The sequence below is a fragment of the Sphaeramia orbicularis genome, chromosome 19, assembly GCF_902148855.1.
Source record: "Sphaeramia orbicularis chromosome 19, fSphaOr1.1, whole genome shotgun sequence".
NCBI classification, from domain to species: Eukaryota; Metazoa; Chordata; class Actinopteri; order Kurtiformes; family Apogonidae; genus Sphaeramia; species Sphaeramia orbicularis.
Window position 1 is genome coordinate 38,531,916 of NC_043975.1, and position 15,072 is coordinate 38,546,987.

At 38.5% G+C, this 15,072-nt stretch overlaps 1 protein-coding gene across 1 annotated transcript in view; it reads left to right on the top strand.

Annotated features, from left to right (window-relative positions):
• Positions 1-1,601: 1,601 nt before the first annotated feature.
• LOC115410461 (protein shisa-9B-like) overlaps positions 1,602-15,072 on the top strand; it is a 41,174-nt gene continuing 27,703 nt past the window's right edge. The window contains exon 1 of the mRNA XM_030122116.1: positions 1,602-1,648. The gene's annotated coding sequence lies outside the window, so the exon portion shown is untranslated. The remainder of the gene's footprint in view (positions 1,649-15,072) is intronic.

The window sequence follows — 15,072 nt, forward strand, 5'->3', positions numbered from 1 at the left end:
ACACAATAGGTTACACATGAAACCTGGAATGAGACTGAGATTAAAAAAAAATGAAAAACCTGCATGTCTGGATTAGAAAAACCACTAGGATCGTCAAATTTAACACAGTGTCTTTATTTATAGCACTATATAAGACCATTTACAGCCATGGGTTCCAGATCAAATGCAGTGACACCTAGGTCCTGTTTTTGGTCCCAGTAGTTTATTAAAAAATCATTAATTTGTGGATGGCTCAGAGGAAGAGTATAATTTTTTTGCATTTATCTGAGGTCATTATTAGGTACATCCTGGGGGGAATATGTCTAAATTTCTCTTTTATTATTGGGTCTAAAAAGCTGGTACCAAAATGAACCCACTTTCATAGAAGCACCCATATATGTGGAACATTTTATTCTTTCCGTTGGGTTGTAACTCAGCACAGTACATGTGTGTCCCCTCTATGCTTTTGGCTCAGGGCTGTAGGTTAGGTTTTGAGGGCTACTGGCAGTGCATACATACCTAGCGGCATAGGGTGGTGGGGTCGTCCATATGGGGATTTCCTTATGACCCGCTTCTTACCCCCATGCTGTTACACACAAGCCTTTTCTCGCCTGCCTGCCTTCTTTCTCCACTCTGCAGCATCCATCAAGCAGAAGGAGGTGTCTTTGTCTGCTTGCACTGGTTCCTTCACACTCCCTGTTGCCAAGACACGGAGTAGCACAGAAAACGAACAGTTACGCTGCCACTCTGCAGGACAATTGCCTTGCACGGACACATGAACGCTACGCCATAATATTCTGATGATACAGATTCATGTGGCTCAAACAACAGTGCACAGAGGAACAAATGAAGTCAAATGGAAAGCAGCTCCTGACTGTTGCACAAATGGGTGCATGATTTGCAAACATACGAGAATGATAACGCGTTTGCACATGCACTCAGTGAGCACATAGTGATACTCACATGCATCAGTGCATACGTGCAACCAATTCTGTTGTTCTTTGCACAATTTCTTTGGAGCCACTGTCTTTCTCACAGGCACATTCACACACTCAACACAATGACGCACACTCACGCTGTACACACTCAGTTTTCCTGCTTACAAATGGAGGGAGGCAGCTGGTCTTTCTTCACTAACCTACTTTTTTCTTTTCCCTCTCCTTTTTTGTTCGCTCGCATCTTTAACTCTCAAAGGGAGTATGGATGTCTTGCTTGAGTCGATTCCTGCAGCACCGACCATCAATAAGCACCCCGTTTAGTTTATATTGCTAATAAAAGAATGTCACTGAGGCATCTTTGGAGATGAATAGACAGGTCCTGGGGTGGATTGTGGGCTAGCAGGCTAATCTGTCCCTCTTAGTGCAGATATCCCTCTGGGCCACTCTGAAGTTCCTGAAATAATATTCCTTCTCTTCGAAATTCTACATCTTTCATGACAAGGAGAAAAAGCAGGGTAAAGGTATCAGATGTCCTTGTGGATATTTGTGTGTTTTGTGTATAGTGGTGCAGTGAAAGTGTGCTGACCTGCTCCCTCCCTCTCTCTTTAAGCTAAGGCAGAGAGAAGCAGACAGATAAATACTCTTCTGCTTTTGACAACAGATGGACTGAGGGAGCAGAGGATAGAGAGAGAAGAGGGGGAGGCACAGAGAAAGAGACGACAGATAAACAGGTACACAAATAAACAGGCAAACGGATAAGTGTGTGTTGCCTACCATGTGCTTCTATCAGACAGGCATATGGCAGCGACGCAGAGACAGAGCTAGAGGAGAGAAGAGCTCACTCCAAACACCTCTCAATCTGACTGTGTGATAGCCTTTCTCCCTCCTTAGTGTTCTGTTCCTGCATAAAAGCACGAGCCACATCTACAATAAAGCACCCAGTCACATTCAGTTTAGGCTAATTATACTTTCGCAGCCCCCCCCCACACACACTGAAAACAGATCTAAGCGACACATTCTGATTCTGGAAACCAGCAGCCTTGGGGAAGAGAAAAAACCTTCAGTCAGATTACCCCCAGTGAGCGAACAGAAGGCAAAATCTGTGTGTTTTTAGCAAAAGGAGGAGACGAGGATGAGTTGGATTAGACACCTCACAGATGGAGCGATGTGCACGATGTGATTCTGTCTGTCCAGCACCGATGTGTTTTGATGTATTGGCTATTGGACTGGAGAGACACAAGGGATACTTGTAGAGCTCTGTTTGCACATGGTTTTAAAAGGTGTCTTTGGGTGATCAGATCAGAAGGACAGCAAACAACCAGTACGGCGCATAATGATCTGATGAATCAAACCACTTGCTGAGGTGTTCTGAGAAGCATTTGACCCAAGTGTTAACCTCCAGGGCTAAAACGTAAAGTGTTTAACCTGCATTTCTTTGAATATTTACTTAACCCATAAAGACCCAAACTTCCACCGATGACCAAACCATCTACTGATTTAAAACTGTTTAATATCTGTTGACCCGCTAATCCTATCAATACGTGTAAATAAATGGTGTAAAATACAGTTTGTCATCTTTTCATGGTCATCAGATATGACCCATTTGGACGTTCAGAGGCTCCGTAGTGAACATGGAAACACTGTCATCTTCTACAACATTGATTCACCAGTAAAACCTATGGAGTTTGATCAATAAATGGAGACACTTGGGTTATGTTCAGTTAATGATATATTTTGCTGAGAGTCACTTCTTCTTCAGTTTTCTCTGTTTCTGATACAATAACCCTCGACTTTCTCTGAGCTTTGTGAACATCTACATGATCAGTGAATTAAATATAGGAAAATACCTGATTTATACTTATAAATAAACAAATACAGAGCATCATATTAGAATAAATGATGATAAATCAGTTAAGAAAGGTAAAATTCATTTGGGAACTGGCACAAAAGTGACACTGGGTCTTTATGGGTAAAGGAGGAGTGTACCTATATTCCCCCTCAACAAAATATTCATCTCTGTGATAACATTATATTACACTGAGCTGCATTCATCAGAGACAAGGCCACACAATGGATAAGAAAATTGAAAAACAAAGAATTGAATCCAATAATAATTACTCACATTTATATCTCAAATATGAAATATGAAAATGAATAGAATTGCAAGAAATATTTTAGACACAGCACCTTTAAACTTTATTATACTGTATATTGTGTTGTATATTTTTAATTAAACATAATATATTGGTACTGGGGAACATAGGGCTGACCAAACTTAGGGCTGGCTCCACAAATGAGTCAATCCCCATAGTTTACACCCAACTTTACAACAGAAATAAACGTGTCTACTGCCTGCTCAAAAAAAACCAATTTTGATCTCTAGAGCTAATTTCCCAGTTCATGACAACTGTACGGGGGTGAATCTTTACATAACTCAACTCGTTTCAATTATCACGAACAAGGCTTGAAATTCTGCATAATGGGAGGCATGACTGCTTTGAGTGACAGGTGGGTGGGTGCCATCTGTCTGTGTCTGCCATGTGGGCTTTGATTGACAGCTAGCTTTGGTGCTCAGTTGGACTTTCAGAGCTTCTGTTTATGAATAACCCCCCCCCCCATAGTTGTGTTTCAGGAGCTACACTAACCAGATTGTCAGTGGGGTCTGCGATGAAGTTTAACAGTTCTTAATTACAATGTGTCAGTGAACATTTACTTCGATCAGCTAATGCTAGCAATTCATTCATTCATAATGTATTATATTGCTAATTAATACAGCAAGCACTCATTACTGTGTTTATGCATTATGCCAAAGTGACATTATTGCTATGAAGAACAACTGCATGTGTTTTTCTAATGGCTGAAATTAGTCGGTGGTGTTAGCATGGTAGTCAATGTGAGTTTTATTTACAGTAAATTGAAGACCCTGGTGCTAAAAGTACTGAAGTCACATTTTTGGACAATTCAAGTTGAGCATACAAACATGTTGTATTTGTTTAGTCCACCCTATAATAAACTTTCCCCGCCCCCCCGAAGGGGAGGCAAGGGATATAGTTTTTGGTTTGTTTGTTTGTTTGTTACCACTCTAGAAGCAAAACTATTGGCTCATTTCATACCAAACTGGGTTTATAGATTGCCAATGACCCAGAATAGAACTGATAACATTTTGGGCAAAGTAGGTCAAAGTTCCAATTTTTTTTATGAATTTTTTTTCCCATTTACTTATAATGGGCGAACATTTCCAATGCCTATAAACACGTCAAATTTGTTTCAATTTGCTTCAAACTTGGCCACATTATAGAGGCAACTGATATGCTGACAATCAGCACAGGCATAGACATGATGACGTCAGCTGGATCGATGCCAAAATAAGCTACAATATATGCGAGGTGCGGTGTTTTGTTGTGCCTGGCAACAGTTGTTAATAGACTTTTTCTGTGACTTAAGTACTTTTAGCACCAGGGTCTTCAGTTAGTGTCAAATTCTTCCCATCATCACCCTCTTGTTGAGACAGAAGCCAAAGTCCCTCTCCTTCCACTATGCATCATGTGACCAAACTTTGGAAAATATACAGCAATCAGTGGCAAACAACAGATAACTTTTTGATCCTCTTTGGAATTGTGTCCACTATTTACACATATGATGTGCATCAAATTAAAAGATCATTTCATGAGCAACAAAACTAGCGGTTTGTGGCAAATATTGTAGAGGAAACACCTAGTTGCATGTGAACACTAAAAATGGCCACTACCTGGCACCTGCAGTCTTCAACAGTTAGGTGAAAAAGTATTGAAAGAGACAAAAATGACACAAACCCAGTCATGTTGATGCTGCAGAGATATCTTCAGCGACTCTGAATATAGCATGAAAGCAACATCCCGTCAAAATCATCTCCATGATGCTGTGATGTGTAACCTTTCTATTTACAGATTTTGACTTTCTTAAATAAATTATCTTCTCACCGTGCCTTCCTCCAACGATCCAAAGACATGCATCTTAATAGGTCAACTAGTCAATCGGTGTCACCCATATGTGTAAATGTGAGAATGAATAGGGATCGTCTGGACGTCAGCTCTAAAATGAACTGGTAACATGTCCATGTTGTACCCACCTTCACCCACTGAGGCATCCACGTGACCATCTCAAGGACTAAGCAGTTCAGAAAATGAATGAATGAATGAATGAATGAATGAATATGTAAATGATGGCAGAACAGGATCCTAAAATGTCTAGTTTATTGCTTGTGCCTACCAATACAATTTTTTTTTCAAACAAAGGTCACATGAGACCCAACCTGAAGGGATGGAACATCAGGAATTTATTCCAAAAAAGAGTGGTCATAGAAGTGGTCTACCATCTACAAACCAATGGATGACATCACAGAGGCTTTGTCTATCACTTATTATAGTCTATAATTTGATTGACAAGTCTTGAGTTCTAGACAGTTCTTTTTTTTTAATTCAAACATTACAGGGAGAGTAAGTAGTGTATATGTGTGGTTTGTGTAAAAGGAGGTTTTATGTATGAATATGATCAGGTGGATCTACATTTTTCCTAACAGGAATAGTGCCAATGTAATATTTAAAAGCCAGTATATTCGGTGGTAGGTTTAAGGCTCTATGGCTTTTACCACTACTACAGTTATATCACTATTGGATGACATGTTTGTGGCATTTAAACCTATTAATGACTTCAAGGCTTTATAAGATGTTGTAATAATCACTTGTAGTGTCACTTATGTTTAAATGAGCAAAAACACATTTAAAATCAATAAACAGGGGGCGTAAATATCAGAATTGAAAGACTGCAAGACAAACAAATGGCATCTGCTGCCGATGATAGTATCACATTATCGAGCTGTTGTGAAAGTACTTAACAAGGGGCTATTTGTACTGTCCTCTCCATAGTCCCAGACATGCACCTCGAGGCTTTTCTTTGTTCCTCAAACAAAAAAGCCTGTTAATTGCAGTCTGGGATTGATTAGATTGTTCAGTTGCTGTGTGAACTGCACACAGCTTAAGCCCCCTCGCATTTAACTCCCCTGGTTCACCTGAATTCAGCATTATTGTTGTGAATTTCTCATCCCGCTGCTGCTGGCCACCCGACTGTGGAGGGATCAGCGAGGGAAAATCTGCCTCCTGCCCCGTCTGTGTCTTTGAAGGCCAAGAAAAGCCCCTCACAGCTGTGCTCCAGCACCTAAACCTGCCAGGGATTGAGCCAGGGGCCAGGTGAAGCAGATTACAGCTTTTAAACATAAAGCTTCTCTTCGGCAGAGCCAGAGGAGCAAAAGGCAGGCAGCGAGGAAAGACTCTGAGGTTACATTTAATTAAAGACTATCAGCGATGAGAATCCTGCCTTCAGCCTGTCTGCTTTGTGTTAATAGAGGCAGCTGAATTAAGAATTAAGAATTAAGATGATATCATATTAGGCTCATTTAATCATCAGATATCTGCCAGTTATGTCACAGTTAAGGTTAGGGTTGGTTAATATGATGGCTGTTTTTCTCAGGCAAATGAACATAAACTCCTTGAAATTAACCCATAAAGACCCAAACATCTACTGTCGACCAAAGCATCTACTGGTCTCTAAACTGTTTTTAATAACTGTTCATCCTACCATATCTTATCAATGCATGTAAAAAAAAAAAAGGTGTAAAATACAGTTTGTCATTATTTCATGGTCATCAGACATGATCCATTTGGATGATCAGAGGCGCCATAGTGAACGTAGGAAACACCGTCATCTTCTACAACATTGATTCACCAGTAAACCCATGGAGTTTGATAAATGACAGTGGATGGAGAAACTTGTTTTATTTTCAGTTAATGACAGACTTTACTGAACATGTCACTTTTTATTCACTTTTTTCTGTTTTGTTATAATCTTTAAATTTGCTCTGAGATTTGATGAACATGTGCATGATCAGTGAATTAATATAAGAAAATAGATGAGTTTATTGAAAAAGCAAAATGCAGAGGATAATTTTGTAATAAAATGGTAATAATCATTTAGGAAAGGTTAAATAGAGAGAAAAATGTATTTGGGAACTGATGCAAAAGTCACACTGGGTCTCTATAGATTAAATGAGATATTGGAACTAAACTTTACCTTGATCTTATGTAAATATTAGTGCAGTGATGAATGACCCTTTCTTGACTACATATGTGTTATTTTGTAAAACCAGTGCTAATGTAAAAATTTGCATTTTCTCTCAGATCTTTCACACTCTGAATCAAAACTAGATCATTTGTGCAACAAATAAATTATCCCCTAATAAATTATGTAATACTTTGTGTGTTAGCTGATTACTGTTGTGTTACTCAAGACTTTGACATCTTTTTCACAGATGTAGTTTACCATAAATTCTGTAAAGCCCTGTGAGATGACGTGTGATACTGGGCTTCTACCAGTAAAATTGAACTGAACTGATAAAAGAGCTCTGTTAATGCTCCATGTTGTTAGGGCAGGCTAGAACATGCAAATGAAGGAGAAGGATTCGTCTCTAATAATGACCTTTTTCTTTTTTTTTCTGCTTAATATCAATATGAAGATATTGCAATATAGAAAATATTGTGGGTGGAACACATGATTGTAGTGCTCTGAATGTAAGAGAATATATGAGAACTTTTTACATTCAGTTAATCCGGTTAAAATTCACAGACATTTTTGTAAACACATAAATTGCGTTATTTCTACATTTGCTGTTATTGCAGTATTCTAAGTTTGTTGGTGTGTTGATTGATCTGTTAGTAGAGTTATGATCTCCCAAAGAGACTGTAATGTTGTAATGTTGCTTTTCTTCTGAATCAAATGGTCATAGAGGACAAACCCACTGAAGTCCACATAAGCTCAAAGGGCCACTATGGCCTATCTACATGTGCCTAAATGAAGGTTATGTAGGAGTCTGTTTGTGCTGGTAGCTGGTTTTAAGGTATTGTTAGCTGACTTCCTTACTGAGCTAACTTAAGTCTCTGACAAGAGTCTGTATTATGATTTTTTTTTAATTTCCGGTGTGATTTGTTACTGTGCTGGAATTGTCTTCTGCTGATCTACACCAGCTGCAGTGTGTAACAATAGATTATCTTAGAATGCAGTCAGCTAATGTCAACAAGTGCTCCCGTCGCAACCCAAACAAGTCTACATAAGTGCATGAAAAATCTTGCATCAAAAGTTATTCTCTCTTAAAATCAGTATTTTCAGTGTAATGGCCTAATAATGTCTATAAGCCATTTTTGCTGCCAGGTTTTGCCAAGATGTAGTTAATAACACATGTAGCCAGCATCAGATGAACACGCTATCAGGGACTAAAATAAATGACCGTAATTCTGGGAAGTAAATATTTGTTTCAAAGTTAAACCAAGCATCATATTTATGCTATTATAGGTAATTGTAAATGACCTGTTCTATTCACACCAGCTCTATCAGTTATTACACAGATTTCATAACTGACACGTGGCATTTCCAGGGAAATTGATTTGGACATTTGCATTCCTTCATACAGCTCCATGTAACTCTCAGAGAATTTCAGGGTAGCATTGCTTGCACGAATGGAGCTTCATATTCTCTAATTAACAACAGGCATCCTTCAGTTTTAATCACACGTCTTGCTTTAGTTTTGTCTCCACAAATACCGTAACTACCTGACAAGCTCTCAGAACTGTTGGAGAGCGGTGTCCTGCTTGTCTCTCTTTGGTGGTATCTGGGTCGGCACTGCTGACATGTTGTCAGTGGTGTCAGCCCCCTGTAGAGACACACATCATTATCATCATCCTCTCCCACTGCTACCCTCCCCTATCTGCCTGTCTCTGTCGGCCTTGCATTGTCTCTAGCAGTGTGTTGTCTACAGCTCATGGACCAGTAGTCCCGCTGCTGACTCACAACGCTATAGAAAAAAAAAAGGGGGGGCGGGGGGGGGTTAAGGAATATCCAGCCAAAGACAAAGACAGAAGGAAACACAAAGGACAAAATTACTTTTATATCTGCTCCCCTCCTTATTACAATGAGGCCATGACTTTAAAATGGGGCATTTTTCAATGAGACAGAAGATCATTGAGACAAACAATAGGCCCAGATGTTATTGCAGATGCTCTGTTTCCTTGAGTGGTGCTTCATCATCATGATGAATAAGGGCTCGTCTTTTGTCAATCATGTGCTTTAGTGGAGCAGGTATTTATTCTTGTGTTTTCTGTGTCTGCCTGTCTCCCTCTCTGTGGCCTGCTGACTGATGAGCCCTGTCACAGGGAGGAACACCCAGTCTGTAGCCACCGGAGACGACTGCCCAAGGCTTTAGCAAATAGCAACCGGTGACATAAACCTGAATTCTAATCATCTGAAATGTGAGGGAAAGGTCTGCTTACAGTTACTTAAAGTCAAACTCAACCCTAATAGTGACTGTAACATTTGCAAAGTATACTCAAAAATGCAGACCTGGTAATTATTAACATTTATATATCTTACGCTTATAAAATTTGATGATTGATGATGTATACCATTTAAGTTTTAAAAACCATAAAGGTATAAGATTTAGTGGGATTCATTTGCAGAAATGGAGTGTCATAGTTGTAACCTGACCCAGTATCAGTGTCATTAAATCTTACAGCATGCACCTTTTAAGGGGTTCAAAATAATGAGACAAATATAAATTAAGACCCTAGAAGTTATGAATTCATGCCAATTTCATTTAAAGTTTCAGTGTGTAATATTTTCAGGGGTTTAAGGGATCTACTTACAGAAATGGGATCTAACAGTCATGATGTGTATGTTTTCATTACTCCTTAACTGCTTGAAAATATGACTTCGTATGAAGCTTTTTTTTATATATACATAGAGGAAGTGTGTTGCTGTTTCCAGAGTTTCCTCTTTTCACATACTCATTTTTTTTCCATTTTATAACACATGGTATCAAGGTGCATCACTGTCACCTACTATGTTTGAATGAGGAGATGAGTTGATACCTGGGGAGTGCTGTTATATCGACCTGACATGGATTTCAGTCGGTATTTGTTGATATCAGCCAATATCTGTATCACCAAACAACATGTCTCATTGCCAGTGACAGTGGCATTTATGTGACATTTATATTTATGTGTTATCTTAAAGATTTTTCATAAATTTATGTGTTTGAACCTGTGTTCAATCAAAGATGATGTGATGAAGAACTGAAAGACTTAGTAAAATGGTAATTATTTGTACATATTTTAAGATTTTGTTGTTAAGGGGGAGATAAATAACAAAAACAAAATAAAGAAACAGAGCATAACATTGATATTGGCTATATTATTTGGGTAAAGTCCAAAATGTCATCATATCCCCGTAATTGAGTTTGGGGGATATAAGAGTTTTACCCCGAACGCTGCCACAACTGGATCTGTCGGATATCCTTGGTGTGAACGCGCTAACTAAGACAGATTTGGTTGGATTTCTTATCCCTTGAAAACCAACATAGGAGACCCCTAGTGGAAGAACCCTATCGATTTCAGCTTCTCTATGAGTATGATAAGTCATCCAAATGGGGGTGCTTTAGTTGAAAATCAGTTTTTTGGTCATATATCAACCAATAATAGGTCGGTTGAGATCAAATTTGGTTCAAATTGATCATCTTACAAATGTCCATTTTCTCGCTACCATCCAGAGTTCATATGGCGTCATTTTCATTCACTAGATGGAGTTTTGTGGGGAAAAATTGGTTCTCTGACAATTATTCTGCCACTATCAGGTCGATGTAGCTCAAATTGAGTTCATATCAATTGTGTAACAATTATCGTGGATAGATTTATATATAGCAGAGGATTGGGAGGATTTCAGGGATATACCTTTGCTGCTGGCCCCTGACAGCATAAGGCTTGTTTTAAATATGATATTGGCCAACAATTTTATCATTGGTGTATCCCTATTTCATTAACCCTTTCATGCATAATGGTCACTCCAGTGGACAGTTATTCTGCAACTGTTCTCTTGTATATTCATGGGTTTTGTTGTTTTAATTCCATATCAGCCGACACAGTGGATGCTCATGCATCATCCCATACACTGTAGTTCATACCGTTAGTGTAACTTTGCTGTTCTTCATAAACCTGATCTGCAATAACATATTTGAGTGGAAATCAGTTGCTTTTTATTATTATTATTATTATTATTATTAGACTGTAATTAACAATATGTTTTGGGGTTTTTTTTATACAAAAAGGGTTTTTTTGCAAATTATCTGTTAAAATGTGAGAAAACATCTGATTAGCTGCATTAAAAATGTTTTTCTTTCATAGTTTTCACACATTATACCAGTAAATATGTTTCTTTACTTCAAATATTAAACGCATGGTTTTCAGCGGAGTGGACATTTTTGCAAGTCCATGAAAAATAGGTTCACAAATTTTTTTAATTGCATTGTTTTTTTAATGCCTAGAGGAAGAAAAACAGGAAAAAAAAGAATCTTGATTAAGGCTCTCATAATTCATGCACGAAAGGTTAAACTAAACTGCTACTGACTGAACTTGTGCTGTCCCCTGCATTGATGACAGTGGGGAGGTATATAGTTGGATGCATGGTGAAACTTCCCACTAAATGCCACTAAATATCAGAGGTTGAATCATTATTAATTAAAATATTTTCAGTGTAGTCATTTGAAGTCAAACTACAATGTCTCCATCAATTTAAGTTATTATTGTACCACAAACCAGATTAGATTAGATTAGACAGAACTTGCAGAGCCCTCAGGAAATTAAGGAAATTAACCATAATGTTTCCTTGTTTAAAATACAATCATTTGGTACCTAAACCTAACCAAGGATGGCACTTTGTTTGTTCCTATGTTGGAGTTAAGTAAAGTTGGAAATCAAGTATTTTGTGCCTTGATGGTCACTATATCTTCACAGGTATAAATCTAAGGCTCAGATATATGCTCCCCTGTCATCTGTTAACCGATACTTGTCTCTGCTGTACAAACAATGAGAGCAGAGATTAATGTGGTGTACTACCTGGTGTTCTCCCACACATCTTTCAGCATTCAGTGATGCACAAGACTTATGATTTTAAGTGTTTCTTAAACAGGTCTTGTTTTCTGTCAGTGTTATTTTGCATTTCATTTGCACAAACGCCCTTCATGTGCGAGCTGCTTCCATCCACTGAAAGCCATGAGGTGGATTCCCTTTAGCTTACAAGGAGGAAGCTGGTGGGAGTGACACATTATAATGCTGGTACGAATGGTGTCCAGGTTCGGAGCTGGATCCAAAAATCAAAGAAAACTTGTCAATTATAAAGTAGAAGCACTGTGAAAAGGTTAGGGAGTCCCGTTATGGTCTGAGATATTTCCTGAGCGTTTTAAAGAATCTGAGTGATATCTTACAATAAATTCACTGACAAGGTAACAATGTCCCGTGAGACCCGAATCAATGCATTGTCCTCAGACGAGACAATGCAGGAAGGAACCAGTGGTTGAATTCTGCTGCAAATGCTCCATTGTGAATAGGAGAGGTGAAAAAGGAACAATAGCAATCGATAGCACTTCAAAATGAGAAAGGTATGACGGAAAGCTCTAATCACGAAAAGGGTGCATCAGAAGTCATTGTGCTCTGAAAGACTCAGGGAGGAACAATTAAGGGTAGATAAGCTATTCTGCTATCATTCCCTGCCGCTATTTCCCATGAAAGACTTTTTCAATAATACAGTTTCTCTGCGCTGCACCTCCTATCTGTTTAATGGTCAGCCCTCATGAGAATACCTCCGAGATATGGGATCTTTTTGGAATACAGTTGACTGCACACCTTTCTCTCTCTAGCACATTTTCTGTATTCTCTCGAGCATTTCACCACATTCTCTCTGTTGCACACCCCCTTCTGCGATCGCTCCCGCTATCTCTTCCTAAATGGGAGTTTACTGATGTGCTAATGAGCGAAGACAAAGCTAGCAGCATATGGTGATGATAATGAGATGAACAATGTTTGGAAAACAAGGCCATATATAAGGCTGTGGATCTGACACATTGCTTTGGAACACTGTCGTGCACCCAAACTCATACAAAAGCCTTACGGCTAAGCCACATGAGATATATTATTCATGTCCGTGCACGCCCATGTCTTTAAGGCACTGTTTCCAGGCAAACAGATAAATGGCTGCACCACAGAAATTCATTTAATATGCACATACTCTAAGATTCCTTCTAGTTTTTCTATCTGGCTTTAACGCCCACTTCAGTTGGTCCAGATTTTTAAACTGTTCAGTTTGATGAGACCCAAATTTGCAGGTGTGAAACCTTCCTTAAAACAAAGAGTGGCTCTGTGATCTGACCAAAGAGTTGATCTCGGTCCAGGTGAGACTCAATCACCTTTTGGCTCATTTACAGGGTGAAAAGGGACTTTTTGGGTGGTCAGACCAATTAATGGGAGGCAACAAAAGAAAAACAATAGAAGGTGGAAGAAGACAGGTAGAGATGGAGCACATTTTGGTGACAATGGCAGGACATGGTAGTTAACTTCCAACTTTGCAATGTGAAAGGCAAACCATTTCTATTTGTGTAAACCAAATGTATTCAACAAAAAAAACATGACCCTCAGTTTGAACTTTCAGATCAGAAACATCCATAAAATGTGACTAAACAGCAACAGCACACAGTAGATGATGCCACTGTAAGCAAGCGTTGAATTGTTGGATCATCATCACATTAGCAATATTGTTCTTTGAAATGAGAGCAAAAAACACAATATTATTGTCACTGTGAAATAATATTCCATGACCTTTTTGTAAACATAACCAATACTGAAAATAATTATTTAAAAAATGGAAATTTGAAGCCTGTGTTTGCCCCATTCACATCCCACATCAAGATTTTACTTAATTATTAAAAAAAAAATAAAAATTCTGTGCTTATGCTGTGGGTGTAAATAGCTAAAAAGCTGCTGTGAGGTTTTTCTCACTGTGGAAAACCCCAATATTTTAATATGCAAATACAACATACTATAGCTGTAAAGTTCACTACTTCATGACTTTTGAAGGACCTCTAAAAGCTGCACTCTCATATGGTTTGCACTCATTCAGGCTGCAGGCATCAGGGTCAAATACTTTCTGTGTGTGAGCTCTTTGGCCCTTACACTTCAAACCTGCCTCCCACTGCTGACAGAGCCAGCAGGTTCCGAGCACTCGGACATCTGTTCTCCTCCCGCTGACTGTCTCTGTCAAATTCAAGCACACTTTGTTTAAACACCACTGCTTTCCCCAAACTTTAGGTCAGCACCCAAAACACATTCTACATATTGTAAATAATACATTGCCATCATATCATTGTCAGTGGAATTGTTTATTTCTTGTGTCTGTTAGTTGGTGAGTATTGTGTTGCAGGCTATAGCTAACATTACATGTTCTGACAACTGCACTGTACACTGGACTAGCATTTCAAAACAAAATGTATTCTAGATTTAATTAAATTCATCTTTGATTGAAAATTGATTTTACTAGTGATGAACCAGAAGATTCAGACAATTTCTTACTATAAGTTCCAAATGAAATATAAGCTACACTTCATTGATTTAAAAAAGAAAGAAAGAAAATAACAGCTCCACAAATCGTTTCCTCAAAAGCTTCGAATATTTTACATTTCCCTTCTGTCTGATCTAATTGGCAAGCTGTACTTAAGGAACTGGCTAGCCAACTTGAAGTAAACATAAAAATAGGACCAATGGCCCTGTAGCTTACCGGCCAAATTAAAAGCTTTGGGAAATGTATCCAGATGCCATTTATTATCACCCAGTTATGTGTATTTATTATATTACAGAAATAGCCCATGTTTTGGTCATATTCCAATCTGATCTGTAAAAAATTCAAATTCCAACTTGATATCATTGATACTTACTGATTTATTGTATCAATCCACTTCCTATCTCTTATAATGGGAAAATTTTTCAAAGTCGCACCAAATCCCGAATCAGATCCGGATCCAAATAATTTCACTAACTTTTGTTGACATCATCATATAGAAGCTGTTTTCCAAGTTTGAAGTCAATCAGAATTGTAGTTTCAGAGAAGAAGATGATTGAAATTTTTGTAATGGGCGACAGACGACAGACGACAGACGACGACAACAGACGACAGACGCCGCTGCCGGATGCCACATGACAACAATAGCTTACGGCCTGTCGGCCGGTAAGCTAACGAATGATAACTTTTAATC